Consider the following 16,565-nt stretch of genomic DNA (forward strand, 5'->3'; position numbering starts at 1 on the left):
GTCAAATGACTCTGTCAGTGATGTCCAAACTTTGCTGCACATTCTTATCATCTGGGAATCTTGTAAAAGTCACAGTGGCAGTCAAATCCCTTGCTAGTTAAGTCAAATGTCCATAGGTGGAGCTACAAAGCAGTATTTTCTAAGAACTCTGAATTATTTCAACGTGTAGCAAAGTTCAGGAAACTGCAAACTTTAAGGAGTTTGTAACTTGTATTTAAAGCATCTAACATGGGATTGAAGTTTAACAAATAATAAATCCCCTTTCTATGAGTAAGAAAGTATGGTAATAATAATAATAACAATAATGAGAGTGATGATGATATTAGCAAGACCTCTCAGCAAGCGCGAGGTTGTGAGTTCGATTCCCAGTATCAAAAGAAAAAAATAATAATAGCAAGCCCTTACAGGTTTGGGGCACCTCACAGTTTACTCTTGTAATTTGTTCCAGCTCTCACCATTCTCCCATCAGATAAATATCATGAGCACTACCCCTTCCACCTTATAGATGAGATAAGCAAGGTTTAACATTGGTAAATAATCTTCTCAAGCAGAGCTTGGCCTTGAGCTGGGTCTTTAGACTCCAATTCCAGTGCTCATCTCACTGCTCAATAATGCCTCTGTGTTCTAGTATCTTCCAATGAGTGTGAGAGACATTCACTCAAATAAAGATACTAAAAATAAACAGTGGTAAAATAGCCCGTTTCCAATCATCTGAGATCATATGCAGAGAGCTAGCTGGGAGTGCATACCTCCCATCACCTTCATACTGATGCAGCTGGGTTGGAGAGGTGATGGGTCTCCTCCTCTTTCCTGAACCCATCCTGTGCACAAGGCAACCCTGACCTCCCCATGCAGACATTAACTGAAAGGCTACTAGATCAGAGAGTAGGTATGACTGCTCTATCTCGCTGCACAGATGTGGAAGTATAAACCAAGCCAGCCATGCCTGCTTGCAGGGAGTAGGTATGTCCAAAGAGTGGCCTTCCTAGGTTCTCCCCCAACGACACAGTTCAACTTCCCTCCCCCTCCAGTAAGCTAGGTCTTTCTTTTTTGAGGGGACGGGGAACTGACAGTTGAAGAAGGGACTGGAAATACTGGTTTTCATATCATTTGTTTCTGTGTAGAGTGAAATGGTATCAGCTGCATTTGATGATACACAGATAGGATTCTGCTTGCAGCAGGCAGAATGTGAACACAGATTGTGTAAGTGCTATGACACGGGAGCCATGCGAGTGAAGCAGTGGAGACTGCTGTGATCAGGGAGCCTCTGCAAAGGGGTAAGAGTGAGGTCTGAAAAAACAAGCTGGAAATGAGCAAATAAAGTCTTTCACAGAATCTCTTTGATTTCCTGGTCTAGGATGCGTGTTGTAGATTTTAGAATCTTAGGCATAAGACTTACTAAGTCCGATATGGCTACTATTACTGAAATACCAGCTGAAATACTTTTTGTGAGCAGGGATGGAAGCTCAGGATTTTAAGGATACATGGCAGGTACCTAGTCTTGCCGAATTGCACTGGCTAAATAAAATCTTTTTGAGGGATCCCACTTTTTGCTCTTCACGTGATGTTGGCTAGAATGAATTTTTCAAATCTAAGAAGAGAATTTATCATATAATCATATACAAGGACCTCACAGTGTTGGCTTCAAACACAGCACTTCAAACACTGTGGTTTCAGTCCTATTCCGAGATTCAGTAGTGGTGGTGTCATCTTGGAGTTGTTACAAATCCCCTCAACAACATAATTTTATCCCGTAATGTGAGGGCTATAGTAGTGCCTATTCCAGAGGACTGCTGTGAGACTTACGTGATACAGTGCACACACATGAAGAATCTAGCTTCTGACAACAAACAGTACATGCGTAGTGAATGCTTAGTAAATGTAGCTGTGGTGCTTGTTTTATTATTGTTCCCAGAACTGGGAGATTCACCCTGCTATAGAGACACATCTCTACTGTTTTTCAGCAATAGGACTGCCTAATAGCTAGGAAGCATTCTTGCTGGGCTTTTTGTCTTCTTTGAATCTCAATTTTTTTCCTTTCACTTCCAAGAGATTTATTATCCTGGAGGAGAAGCTGGAAGGAGCTCTTTCCCCTCTTTATTAATATTCCACCCATCTTTCAAGTTCCATTTCAAATTCCATTCTGGGAAATTAGAAAACAGTTTTTGGAGGAGCTAGTTCTCACCTCTCCCTTTCCATTCCCACAGGTCTTTATGACTTTATTATGATATTTATCATAGTCTGTCCTGTGCTTTCCCTGTATGCCATCTGTTTCTTTCAGTGCACAGTAACATTCGTGAGGGGCAGGAGGCTAGTACATTCATCTTGGAGCCCTCTGCGGCTCATGGCATCATACCTGGCACACAGTAGCTGCTCAGTAAATCTTTGTTGTATTAGAATGATCAAATTTTTGAAAAAGACTACTTTATAATCATTCACCTTCTCATATATCCACTGTCTTTCCAACTTGGAAGAGTAATTTTGGAGATACTATGAAGTCAGGTCAATGTTGTGAACCAAAGGTAAAGTAATCACCCATGGATCTTTGCTATTATTACTTACAGATATGGATATGGATATAAAACACACAACAACAAAATACTGGAAAAATAATTGTTAACTGAAATTTATGGGACCAATTCTGTTACTGTACTGCTACATAACCTTGAGCAAGCTGAGTCTTTCTGGGCCTCAGTTGCCATATCCATAAAATGAAGGTGAAGATTTCTTACAAATCTTCTTAGATATGAAAAGGAATGTTACCACTGTTCTTCACATCCCTTCCTCAAAACAGTAAATTGAATAGGTTACTCCTCCATTCCTAGGAAATAGAATAGTTTCTGGTTCATAGTAGCTGCCCAATAAATACTTGCTCATTTATATGAATGAACATATAAGTACAGCTGGATACAATTTATAAATATAGTGAGGTAGTGTTGAAGAATAATTATAGTCCTGACCTTCCAAAATTCCCCATTCCTGGAAGACACACTAAGAAACATTTATAGAAAGGAAGCAAATATGGACAGTTAAATCAGGCTTTTGCTCAACCTTTCTCTGTATGTGTTATGAGTTGTTTACAAAGGTTAAGTCCATATACTAGTGCAATTAGTATTTTGGGTGAGATAACTCTTAACTTCATGGAAGCATTCATATGGAAGCATCTATGTGGATATTACCATCTCTGTCCAGTAAATGTCAGTATAACCCATATTCATTTGTGCCAACCCAAAATTCCTTCACTAATGCAAATATTCCTGAATGTCCATGGAACTGTGCATACTTCTGATTTTTTATGATGCCTGGTTTAGTCCATGCATAGAGATCACTGCATGTCCCCTCCAATGCACTACACGAATTAAAAATTTAGATATACCTCAACCTTGTTACCCACTCTGGTCCTTCCTCACAGAGTGATAAGCCATGTGAAAACTGTGGGCTTGCAGAAAGATTTGCCTTTTCTTCAAACACCTCTCATAACTTGCTTCGTCCCTTCACTTGCATTTTCCAGAGATATGGATAAATCCAAAGTGGGGGGCTCATGGAGAAATGTCAAGGGAGTTGATGAAAAATTACCATGAATATTGATTTGACAGTGACTTTGAAAGCTGCACAACCTGTGTTCTAAAGACTTTTCTTAGCACAGTATTACTGGCCAATTTTAAGCCCGTATTCTCCTGATGCTGAAGATTCTTCATTCATCTTAACTTAGGTTTGAGTTCTAAGCTAGATAGACCTCAGCTACCTCTCTTGCTATCTCATAAGGGCCTGAGATGTCAGGGGCTAAAAATTCATCCCCAATCTCAACATTTTGTATATGCAGAGGTAGTTTGCTGGTGAAACATTCTTAGTCAGCTCTCTGAAGCCAGTTGACCCCACAAATGAGAGATAATTCTATTTAATTCTGGTAACTATGTTTAACTTGGAGTTAAAAAGCTCACTGGTCATAGACATAGGTGATAGATGTGCTCTAACATCTGCTTCATCATTAATTATAGTAGCATTTTGGTCTCTTGGTGGTTTACCTTTTCATCTTATTTTCACTTACTTGGAATTGGTAAGGATAACAGGGGTCCTCAAATCTCATCAGCATATATGAAGTTTAGTTTTTTAAAGCTGACATCCATAAGATTTAACTAATGTTTACAAAAGCTTCAGGATAATTGATGCAAAAAGAAATTCTACATAGCCTTGGCATTATGTTGGTTCAGGATATGAGTTCAGTTTCCATGTTCCAGGGACCTTGTCTTTTTGTTCCTTCATTCTTAGGGAATTACCCTCAGATACACACCAAACAATGGTTTGCTACCAGGTTCAATATTTTAGCAGGCACATAGGAAGAAGAAAGGAAAAAGGTAGCCTTACCCCATTTCTTTAAATAAATAACATGGAAGTTTCTGTATTATCTCCACTCACATCCCATTGGACAGAAATTATAGTCATATGGCTACATTAGCTGCAAGGGAGTCTGGACAATAAAGCTTTTTATTCTAGGATAACTTGTACCCAGGACAAAAATAGGTTGTGTGGAAGAAGGAAAATAGATACTGAAAGATCTGATCTGCCACATCATTCTTGTCTTGAACTTTTGAATCAAGCCTTGAATGTTTCACAGATCTAGAAAGTCCCCTTTTCTTTGCAGAATCAAGACAATGCCATTGTTAACATCCCAGAGTTACTCAAGAGAGTATAGTTAAAACCTCCTTTGCCTATTTTTGTGTTAAGATCCTCGTAGCTTTGAAATTTCCTTCTCTTCTTTAAATCTTTCCCTTGATGCATCAACTTGTATAATTTTGACTTCCATCTGTAAGTTGATGGTTAATATTTGACTTTATTTTTATTGTAGCTTAGATCAAATTTCTTAACTAGATGGAAATTAAGGTAAAGTGTGTGAGGAGAAAAATAAAGGATACATATTAACAGGCATACAAGGGTTGTCTACATGACCATGGTCCTAACCCTATGCTCATTTGCTCTTATCTCAGACGGCTGAAATAACCTCTTACCTCCTGTTTTCAGACTCTGCCTAATACAGTGTATTGCCAAGCTGCTGCCAGAATGATTTTGCTCAAAGATAGATTTGATTTTTTATCTTTTCCGAGCTCTGAAATAAAAAAAAAGAGTTCCTCACACAAATGTTTGTGACTGTCGGTGGTTTACAGAATCAAGTTCAAAGTCTTTGGCTTGGAACAAAAAGCTTTTCATCACACTTTCTCCCACCATACGCACCATTTTCCACTCCTTCCCACCAGTCTTCATCCACTGTTGGGTCATTTGCTTTGGTTCTTCTGGTTCCTCTTTTCCGGGATAACCTTCTCTTTTTTCTCCATGTGGTCAACTGTACATCCTTTGAGGTCTCTTCAAAGGTCAATTCCTGTGTGAATGCTTCCTTTATTTTTCCAGGCAGAATTACTGCTCCTAAGGGCCTTTTGATTTCCTCTGAGGTCCATATGACAATATATTCTACTTATCATATATGTGTATATATTTCTTCTAAGTGACTCTGAATTTCTAGAGAATAGAATATATTACTCAACTTTGGGCCTCTTATTCCTAACGTAGAATGATGTATAGGTAGATGATCAACAAATACTTGCTGATTGAATGAAAGGAGAGAAAATAACTAATTTGCTACTTCAGGAACCTGTGATATTCTCTCCAAGAAGGCTGGATGAATAGATTTTTGTGCCTAACTGTTCATTCAGGCCCACATTATGTTTGCTCTATGAAAAACAGAATTTAGTAAGGTCCAGGTCCAAAAGTTTCCTCTGCTCATTGGCGTCAGTATCTTGCTTTTGTTTATACTGGAATGACTTGGTACTATTTCATAGATGCCAAAATCTTCCCCCAAACTTCAATAAATTCCTTTAAATTTTTTTTTTATTTTAAAGAGAATAAAACTAAGTAAAACAAAACAGAATAAAGCCCATCCCCCCCCCCCAAACCAGTGTACGTGACGTAGAACTTTAAAACAATGGGAAATCAATAATGGTTACCTTAATGCTTCTTGTTGTCTTCAAAATAGTTGTCCATACCTTTAGGCATAGTAAAAATAAAACAAAACAGAACAGAATAAAACAAAGAAGGACAAAACAATGAATGCAATAATGGACTTCAGAACAAGATAAGATTAAATCCAAAATGGTTACCATAATGTAGTTTGTTATCCTCTAAATAGCTTCCGGTGCCATTGGACATAATAAAATCAAACAAAACAAAGTAGAATAAAACCCAACACAACAAAACAATAAAAAAGATACAGGACTTCAAAACAAGATGACAGGGAATTAACAATGGCCACCACCTTCAGAAGGAAAGACCCCATAGATGCTACCTTGTGTTTTGTTATCTGCTGGATACATGATCAGAGTACCAGCTTTAGGCCTGCAAAGTCAGTGAAACACTAAACACTATAAGCATTAAATTATATCTTACCTCAATAACTACCATTGCAGCCCATGTTTCTCTGGGTCAGCTGGTTCCCTATGGTGGGGGTAAGGGGTTGGCTCTTCTTGTTTCTCAGCTGGCATGCTGGAGGGGGCTGGCATCTTGTTCTCCCCACAGTGGCCTTTGTATGGCGCTGATTCGCAGGGAGGGTTTGCTTCTTGGTGACTTTGTATCCTCTTCCCCAAACCTCAACAATTCTTATCAAGTAGTTCAAACCATTCCAAAGGCCTCATGTAAAGAAGAAAAATAAATTTAAGAATCAGCTTCAGAAAGAAAGAGAAGAATAGCTTGGGCAAAGGTATAAAACGTGAATTGTTGCTTAGTGTGCTCTGCATTAAGGAATTGTATTTGTAAGCAATGGGAGAGATGGTTCACTGCATGACTTCAGTGAGACCATGGTGCCTGGAACTTTAATTAAAGTTCTTCACACCCCATTCTCACCCAGAATGAAAACTGTTTTCCCTAGCAAAAGGGGAGACACACTGTGTTTCCTGATAGAGCTATGGGAAAGGACAGTAATAACTTTGCTGGGATTCTGAGGGAGATCATAAGACCCATCTGGCCCCACAATCCTGAGCTCCTTAGTTGTGAATTATTGCATGATAAAATGGAATGTGTGTTGGAGAGGCTTAGGTTATGTATGTATGATAGTAGTAGGATATTTTTTCATCTAACTTGGAAAATATGCAACTTTTATGCTGTCACAGAACAAATGGAACTGTGACTAATATTATATAACTTATATAGCTGACTTCATATAATTCTCACATTTAATTCACATTTATGACATGTATGCTTTCCCCAGTTCTTGGAGGTTAGTGAGATAGATAGGATGGAATTTGTCCATTCATGGCACCCAAGGCTTTGTGTACTTTTCCAAAGACCAATCTCTACTCACCCATTTTCTAGGTCAAGAAGTTGAGACTCCCAATAACTCAATCACTTGTCCAAGGTCATATACCTGCCACATAGTAGAATAAGAACCAAATCTATGTCTTATAAGTCATAGTCATAAATAATTTTATTCAGATGGAAAAGATTCTACGTGAAAAGTAGACTTTCCTCTTTTTACTTCAAAAGAAATGGAAATATTTCCCTTATTTCCATGCCATGATTGTATGCTATCTATTTTGAATTGTAGTCAGTCATACAGTAGTTGGGGTAGTTTTCAGGGACTCTCTCTATGCAGACTGATGGTTCAAGGGTTAGCCAACTGGACTTTATTCAGAGTGCTGGATCCCATCCTGAGAAAAGGATGAGAAACTTAATTGATCATCTGGACAATAAATGGTTAAAAACCCTGCAACTTGATTCAAGTTCTGACTAGTAGTCATAGGAATATGCCCTGAAATTCACGTCTGCTCAAAATGAGCTTTTTCTTCTCATGTTGCAACACAACGACATAAATACTTAAATTCCAAGGTATAGTCTCTTGGAATTCATATTTTGGAAAGTTATCCTCTCAGCTCATATATTGGTGATAATGGAAGATGGAAATTTGGGAGATGTTTGGGTCATGATAGCTCTGCTCTTATAAATGAACTAATCTTTATAAACTAGTGGACTGATGAAATAATTGGTTATCAAGGGAGTGGCTTTATTATAAAAATAAGTTTCTCTGGAAAACTTGCTGTCTTGTCGGGTAGTGCCCTATGCTACCTTGATAACCTGCAGTATCCATCAAGTAGGCTCTCATCTGAGGCAGCTCCTCAGCCTAGAATTTCCCAGCCTTTATTTCCAGCCTATGAGAAATAAATTTGTTTTCTTTGTAAACTACACAATCTCAGGTGTTTTGTTGCAGCAATAGCAAATGGACTCAGACTTTACATAAGTCAGGTTTCCAAGGACAAGAACCTGAGAAGCTGATACTTGAACAGCAGAATTATTGAGCGGTTGGCTCTCAGATGGATCTACAAAACCATGAAGGAAGCCGCACAGGGCAGGATAGAGTATAGGCAAGGTGGGGCTCAGCTGGAATCTTCCCTGAGTTTTGTCTCATAGAATACCTGCAGTATGAATGGTTGTTCCATTTTGAGGAAAGGGGCTGGAGTTTATTTCCATTTGGCTGTTGGGCCTCCTATGAGACATGGACGGAATCTCCTAGGTATCTCTGAGCCAGGACTTACACTTGGTTCTAGGCAATTCTCTTGAGTATGGAAGGGTGCAGCTGTCAGCAGCCAATTTGTGTGGCAGCTGCAAGGGGGGCTATCAGTAAAATGATCTGACTAGGCAAACAAGAGCATGTATTGAACATCACTGTATTTCAATATCCCAGGGGAAAAAAACCCTATATATTATACAAGACAAGAAATGATCTTTTTTATTCACAATTCACAGTTCTAGTTTTACTGTTATGGCATAAAGGACATAAACAAGACATAAAAACAAAGACAAGCTGTAAACACCCCTGATGGAAGGATATGTTAGATCCATGCCTAATTGGGATAATATTGAAGTACCTCATAGAGGTACAGCCTCTGGATACAAATTAAAAATTTAGTATGGAGTATGCACAGTTTCAAGATTCCCTAGCTTTTGCCCTTGGAGATTTCTTTTTCTAATGTTTCTAATACTTCTATCCATGACCTATAAACTAGAAGAATGCAATTTTTAAGTCAAGGTTTGCAGGGGAGGAAAAAGCGTAATTTTAGAGATACTGATTCATTGCGTCAATTTGTTCAAGGCCGTCTTACCTCAAAGAGGAAGGTGCTTTGGTTCTTTCTCCAGATAAGACAAACTTGTGCATTGCCACCAAAGAACCCCGAGGTGAAACGACTACATATCCAGAATGCACTTGTCAATATCTATATATCTATATCTCCATTTAATTTTCAAGTATCTATGTAAAAGTGAAAATTGTAGACATATTATTTAGGATGATGCATCCGGATGATGTCAATGCATATTGGTGCCCAGATTAAGCAACAATTTAATAGTGCTCTTCCTACATCTCTTCTTTTTGGATGTGTTTTTTTTAAAAAAAAACCCATAAAGTTGAAGATAATAATATTTGTTCTACAGGTTTGTTATGAGAATTCTAATGGGTAATATTATTAATGTGACAGACTTTTGACCTTGCTACATTTCCATAACTTACACTTGCCAAATATATACATATATAATTTATTTTTTTCTATTGCTAAAAAAATTTTATAAACTCTCACGTCTGCTGGTGATGGTGGCAGAGATGGATAGGACAGATCCTAGCTATACTAGCAAAAGCTCCTTTGCCCCTTCCCGTACATGATCACCAATTTCAGGTCAGGACTAAGCCAATAGGAGTAGAAAGGAGCTACTTTCCTGTCTACAGGAGCTTCCTTCTCTGGAAAGCCCCCGTCTCACAGATTCTCACAGTTTTCAAGTGACACGGAGACTCCTGATGTCAGTAACTCTGCTTTGAAAAAGACAAGAGCTTCTTTAAAAATGAGGCATCCTCAAGATTTCAAATAAAATTCAATTACATTTTTTGTCTATTCATTTGGTTAAAAAAAAAAAAAAAAGAAGGTGGGAAGCAAAGAGGAGGGCCTCATAGCTCAGTTAGTGTGGCTTTTCTTTGACCCAGTTCTCTTACATGTTGGATGAATTTCCTTGGCAAATTGAATAATTTTCACAAGTCAATTACATACATTCCCTCATCTTGTTTGAGTGTAATAAAATAGCTTAATAGAATAAAACAATAACCCCCAGGATGATGATGTTGGCCATTATTAAGTATAACAATAGGAATTAATTATGACAGCAGAAAGGATAATTGATGACTCGGAAAATGGATTCTAAAACTATTGTGACTTCAGAAGCATTTGAAGCGCTGTATGACTTTCTGAAGGTTTTTTGAACAGGATTATTAATGACATCTTTTTTTCTTAATTTCTTACATTTGGTTTGTCCTTTATAGAGCACTGTCATGCACTGCCTCTTGCTTTTAATTTAACCAACACTTGGAGCTTGTGAGGGGACAGGCCCTGTTTGGAGCACTGCACACAGGTTATCCACACCAACTCTCTGCTCTGTGTTCTGGCTGCTTTTTTTACAAACAAGGACACTGCGGCTTAGACAGAGTTAGGAACTCATGGTTAGTCCCCTAGGCGGGATGTGGATCCAATCTGCTCCCGCACTGCTTTGAACCAGGGCATGAGTCTACCTCATTTTGTTTTCAGTCATGCAGATACACAAAGTAGACATCCGGTTACATTTCCCTGAGGATAAAACAGTCACTGAAACAGAAATCAAATATTTAAAAAATTGTAGAGCTAGTTAGTAAACTCCCACGCCAGAATTCAAATGCTTGTCTTTACTCTCAAATGGTTTACTTTCTGATGTCTCCTCACAAAGCAATAAATTATTTTTTTTCAAAGTGGTGTGTAATATTTCTAAATTTTGAAGCACTAAGGAAAAAGTAATAGTGTTTTTTTGAGGAAAACAATTGTGCACAAATGTTGAGGGTTAGTGGAAGCATACAATTCTTTTAAGCTAGAGACTATTAATTTAGAAGCATGGAGTCACAGAATTTTCAATTACAGAGTCAGTTTCCTACTAATTCTGAAATTTTCTGTACATCTGAAGTCTCTAGGGAAATTGTAATTAATGCAGATTCTCAGGCCCTAACAAAAGAATTCTTACTCAGAGATATGAGGTTAGGCTCAGGAATCAGATTTGTTTTTCTACTAGATTGAACCCAGAGCCTTCACACCTGGCTACATTTCCAGCTTTTTTTTTTTTATTAACTTTTTATTTTGAGACCAGCTTTTGATAAATTGCCCAAGCTGGGTGTGAACTCACAATCTTCTTGCCTCAGCCTTCTCACAGTGCTAGGATTACAAGCATGTGTTATAATCTGAATTTTTAACATATGATGAATGCTGATTTCTTAAATGGGGGAAATGAAAGCCCAGAAGACGTGTCCTTCCAGATCTACTGAAATGTTAGAAACTCAAGACCCTGAGGTTGACATGGCACTAGGTGCTTTAGTTTATTGATACAAGGACATGTTTTATTTATGAAATTCAAAGATTTTTTTTAGTCTCATAAGAATCACAAAATTACTAATGCAATTTATTCTTAAATGAATTAAAACTTTCCTATAAATGGAACTAAGAGCTACCCAGTTTTAAGGCACTCAATGTTACTGAGTTTTTGCAATTTAATGACTATAAGCAGCAGCACTTATGCTTCCCCAAAACTCAGTTTGATGAATTACATCAACACTAATGTACAAAATCAAACATTTGTAAAAATTACTTTAAAAAGATAGTCTACCTAGAGACCTGGAAAGAGGTTGACTATAGCCAAATTTTTGGAGTCTGCCAGGAATGTGTAAAAAAAAGGAGGGTGTTTTCATGGAATATAATAAAAGAAAACTGGAGAGCCAAAAGGTCAAGAGCATCCAGAACTCTGGCAAACTGGAAACCCTCACTGTTTTCCACTTGAGGATGTGCTGCTGATCTGTCTGGTATGCCTCCCAGCCCCATTCTCTGAGCTTCCGTATCCCCGCCAAGAGTGATTGATGCTGGAGGCCATATTTGTTGGGTCCCACCTTGACCTTACTGCCAAAGTTATTTGAATGGTGTGGTACCTCATCAGACTGCTGGGAAATCTGATTCTTTGCCACCGAACACTGTAAGTGGAATGCAAAGTCTCTCATTAGTCTTCTGGTTGCTTCGTATAAACTCTAAATAGCTCCCAGAATCCAGAAGAAGCTGCATGAAGACAATGCCCAGAGAACGTAGGATATGACTGCCACAATTTGAGGGACTCTGATGCTGGCTTCAGAATAACTGCTAAGAGATTTAAAGCTCATGGGTTTGACTACAGACGTGTGTGACATAGTAATTTCTAGTCTTACCCTAGTTTATTTCTTGATTTGTCATATTTCCAAATTCTTCTATTTGTGGCAAAAAGAGGACAAGAACTAAAATTAGTTAGAAAAAAAAGATAAACAGGAGATATAGTTGTACAGAATTTCTTTTATTGCTAGTATGTGAATTCCAGAATATAATGGATCAGGTTTCTAGACTGAATATTTTCTATTGATTTCTGTGTAATTACCTGATGATGTGCATTGATAGTTTTGCCCTTCTCTTCTTTTGTACTCTGAATGAAGATTTAGAGTGGGAAAGAACCACTGAGTCTAGTGTTTTCCAGCCCCAGAAAACAGTAAAAATCATTAAAGATGATCTCCAGTGAGCTTCAGAAACAGAGTATGGCAGTGAGCGTGACTACAAGGGTCCAAGACAAGAGAGGATCTGACAAAGCTAAAATCCAGACTAGCAGTTTATAAATACAAATAACAAATAAGGAAACTGAGGCCCAGCCTTAAGATGGTTGCTCCAACATAGAATGACTGATAGTTAAGGTTTCCATAACTAATTTTTATGAGCTTCACAGAAGTTACTATTATATAGTTAAAGTGCTTATTTACCTCCCCTTCCATTTTAAGAAGAAGTAATTTTTCTGTTACAGTTTTTAAAATTACTCATGTCCAAAGTCAGATCTGCATCTGATATGATGGCTTGTAGAAAGTTTCTATTGCATGGATTCTGGAAATAATTTGAAGATAGCAGAGCCAAGCTTAGCACATGACTGACATTTGTCTGGAACTGGAAACATGTTTACATGTCTTTTCTTGATACACACACATACACATGTGCACACCACACACTCACACAAACACAAATTGGACAGACATGCACACACACTCATTTTAGTTCTCTTTCTCCTTTTCTTTCTTAGAAAATATTTTTAAAAGATGAAAAAGAACCTTGGGTTTTGGGGATCAATTTCCCATTGTAAACAGCCCAGCAAACAGCCTAATACACCCTTAAGAATGTTCCCTTGTATGAAATTTCAGATCTTAAAAAGGGCTTACTACAAAGAAAATGGTAATGGCTTCAGTGGATTTTAGGAGCCTTGAGACAGAATTCAGAATTTGATGTTAAAATAACGTAGTCAAGAAACAAAACAGTCAAAAGGTAATAAGGTTTTAGCCTTTGGTCATGAGATACACAGGAATCAGACACAAATGACTTTCAGAGGAAATGCTGTTCTCATTGTGTTGAATTGGCCGTCTGCAGCCACAGCTGCTCCTATTTAGGCGTGAAGTACAACACACATTTTTAAAGAGCTCTTGATATCCTTATCTACCTTGGCAGTTTATGAAGACTGAAAGGACTGCACAGACCCATGCTGAGGGCAGCTGTATCTTTCTCTTCTTGCTTCCCCACTCCATTCTTGGCCAGGCCCGGACATCATTAGGATATTCCAGTCGAGTTTCTTTCCAGGCAATGCAAAATTATGTGCCTATCAAATGATGTTTGTAATCAATTCTTGATCTCACCTGGAGGTCAGTCAACGACACTATCTAAAGTGTCATCTCATTTCTTTCTTTAGAGAGAATCCATCTATTTTTGTGGAGTCCATAAGATTTCAGACACAGGTAAGGTACTAAACCATTCATGAACAAAATGACATTTTCTCTCATCAAGTCTATAAGAATTGGCTTCTCTGGGAAGATAGACTTGGTTATTAAAGGAATCTCTTTCATTTGAAGTTCCCCTTAATATGCTCCTACATCAGTTCTTCCCAACTCTGTCTTAGTTACTTATTCATGTTTTAGTTATTTTTACTTTGAGGGTGAATGGAGGCAAAAGGATGCTCTAAGACTTTAAGCCAGCATTCTGAAGTTTAACGCAGGGAAAGTTGGAAATTGCCTATATGTTTTGATCTACATGATGGAGTATAAATATATTTGAAGTAAGCCTGGCAGGTAATAAAAGTAATATGGAGAAAAAGTAAAAGTAGAAATTCTTTTAAGCTCTCATTCAGTTACTAGAAGAATCATTAAAAAGTTAAACCCTTCAGTATTTATTAACAAAGCAAATACCAAAGTACCTGTTGTTTGTGATCAGACTCAAAGCATCTTTGTTGTATACACAGTCCATTGGCACAGTGCAGTCATTCTATAAAGTTTTATTGCTCCTGCAGATCCAGAATCTCTTAGAGACAGGCTGAAATGTTATTTTCAAAAGGTTCAGCAAAAAATCTAACAGCTTTTGCATCTTTCTAGATGCTCCTGCCTTGAACCAGCTGGAGACCACATTTAGTTTGCAAGTTAATAATTTTAAAAGGGTTCTGTGTCTATATGGAATGACTTCATCTTGTCTGCAGAAGTGATTCCAAAAGGCAGTTGCTACACATGAGTAGGTCTCATTAAGCAAGACGTTGATGCAGGAGCACAGGTACCCGTGTCAGCTGCTACTGCTGGTAACTGCTTCACTGTGAAATAATCATCGCAGAGCAGAGAGGAAGGTGTGAACCAGCACTAACCCTGATCGCCGTTCTCCACTTGATTTTCCTTTCATTTTCCATTTGGAGCAAGGTAATGCACCTCAGTCAGATTCTTTAAGGAAATTACAAGGTACGTAATTTCACTCTTTATAAGTAAGGAATTTGTTTTAAAGAACATTCATGGTATATTTGAAGATCTTTATAGTCCCTTATTTTACCTTTATTCTGCTCTCTTGTCTGACACTGACAGTGATAAAATATGATGGATGATTTTAACATACAGTCGGATAAAAGAGAACAAGCAAGTAAAACAACTACACTCTGACAACATACAATAAAATCTTGTAAATTACTTCTGGTGGTGTTTTTAAAACTTTATTTAAATGTAGAAAAATGCCTGCTAATCAAGTCACTGTATTAAAGATCTAGCCAGTAGCTGGTCAGAAAATACCCAGGGCAAAACATATCTTCAGATGTTCTGGGAAAAAGATGTGAAGGCCTTGCTGAGACATGCATCAGACCCTGGAGAAGTTCCCAGTTCTCCACACACATTTCAAAACAGCTAGATGTTCCAGACCTCCAGTGTTTTAACTCATGACAAAATCCACAGGCAGGACAAAATCTCATCTTATTTAAGTAGATGATTGATGGTGAGAGCCACTCTTATTTTCCGTTTGACTAACTGTTCCCCAGATCCTGAGACTGTAGGTTGGGCCTGAACATTTTACAGTAAAAATGTAAAGGCAGTCACAACACCCCTTAAACACAGCACAAAGGTCATTGAGAGAGAGAGAGAGAGAGAGAGAAAGAGAGAGAGAGAGAGGAAGGAAGAAAAGAAGGAAGGAAGGAAAGAAAGAAAGAAACAAAAGAGGCTCAAGAAAATTTTCCATGACAATAGAAACTGCTTTCTAAACTGTTGACCAGCACCAGAAAGGAACTTGACTCTTTTTCTTCAGTATTTTATTATGATGAAATCTATATGAAGGTTACTGTTTTAATCATTTTTAAGAGTATAGTTCATTACGAATTCAGTATATTTACCACTGTCCACCTCCAGAATGTTTTCTTTCCAAACTGAAACTCTGCTCCCAAAACACAGTAACTCCTGGCCTTCACATCCCTTGGCCCTTGTCAGCCACCATTCTGCCTTCTATCTCCGTGATATTTGACTCATCTTGCTAATGCTGCCAGCTCCAAGTATGCCTTAACTCCAGGAACTTTCCACTGTTTAGTTTACAAACCCATCAGAGAAAATGCACAGCAGCCAGGGAAGGTGCAGACCACCAGGGACCCATTTGAAAAAATGATTATGCCAATAATAACTCTCGTGGAAGAAGCTATCATCCCTGAATGAGGCAGATTCCCACTCAGGCTGCGCCAACCTTAAAGCAATGTGTCTGCTCTGAAATGGCTGATGATAGAGAGTGCATTTATGCTGCCAGTGGGAGATGAATTCAATCACCTGGGCCAGCAGTACTCAGAAAGCCAACACATGCAAATGAATGGTTTTTGGATCTGGCATATGGTTACTGTTGGGAGAAGAGGCATTTGTTTGGGGCCATTGTGGTGAAGGTACCATGAGGCCCATTGACTCTTTTCTCTCCCTTTATCGGACTTCCAGACCAAGGGAAAGATTTGGAATGGTTTAAAACATAGAAATAAATCCCGTGTGGATTTATTCAACTGGGTGTGGCCCAGGGTCTGAATGAGATCCTATTGTTTCTCCTGTTCCTCTAAGTCCTTCCCAAAACCCCATCATCCAGAGAAAAATCACAATCAACCTAAGTTGAAAAATAATTTGTGTAGATAAAGTAGGAACTGTAAAAACAGAATTA

Source organism: Cavia porcellus, unplaced genomic scaffold, assembly GCF_034190915.1.
Source record: "Cavia porcellus strain 051 isolate PalLab524CR breed Dunkin Hartley unplaced genomic scaffold, mCavPor4.1 scaffold_2, whole genome shotgun sequence".
Lineage (NCBI taxonomy): Eukaryota > Metazoa > Chordata > Mammalia > Rodentia > Caviidae > Cavia > Cavia porcellus.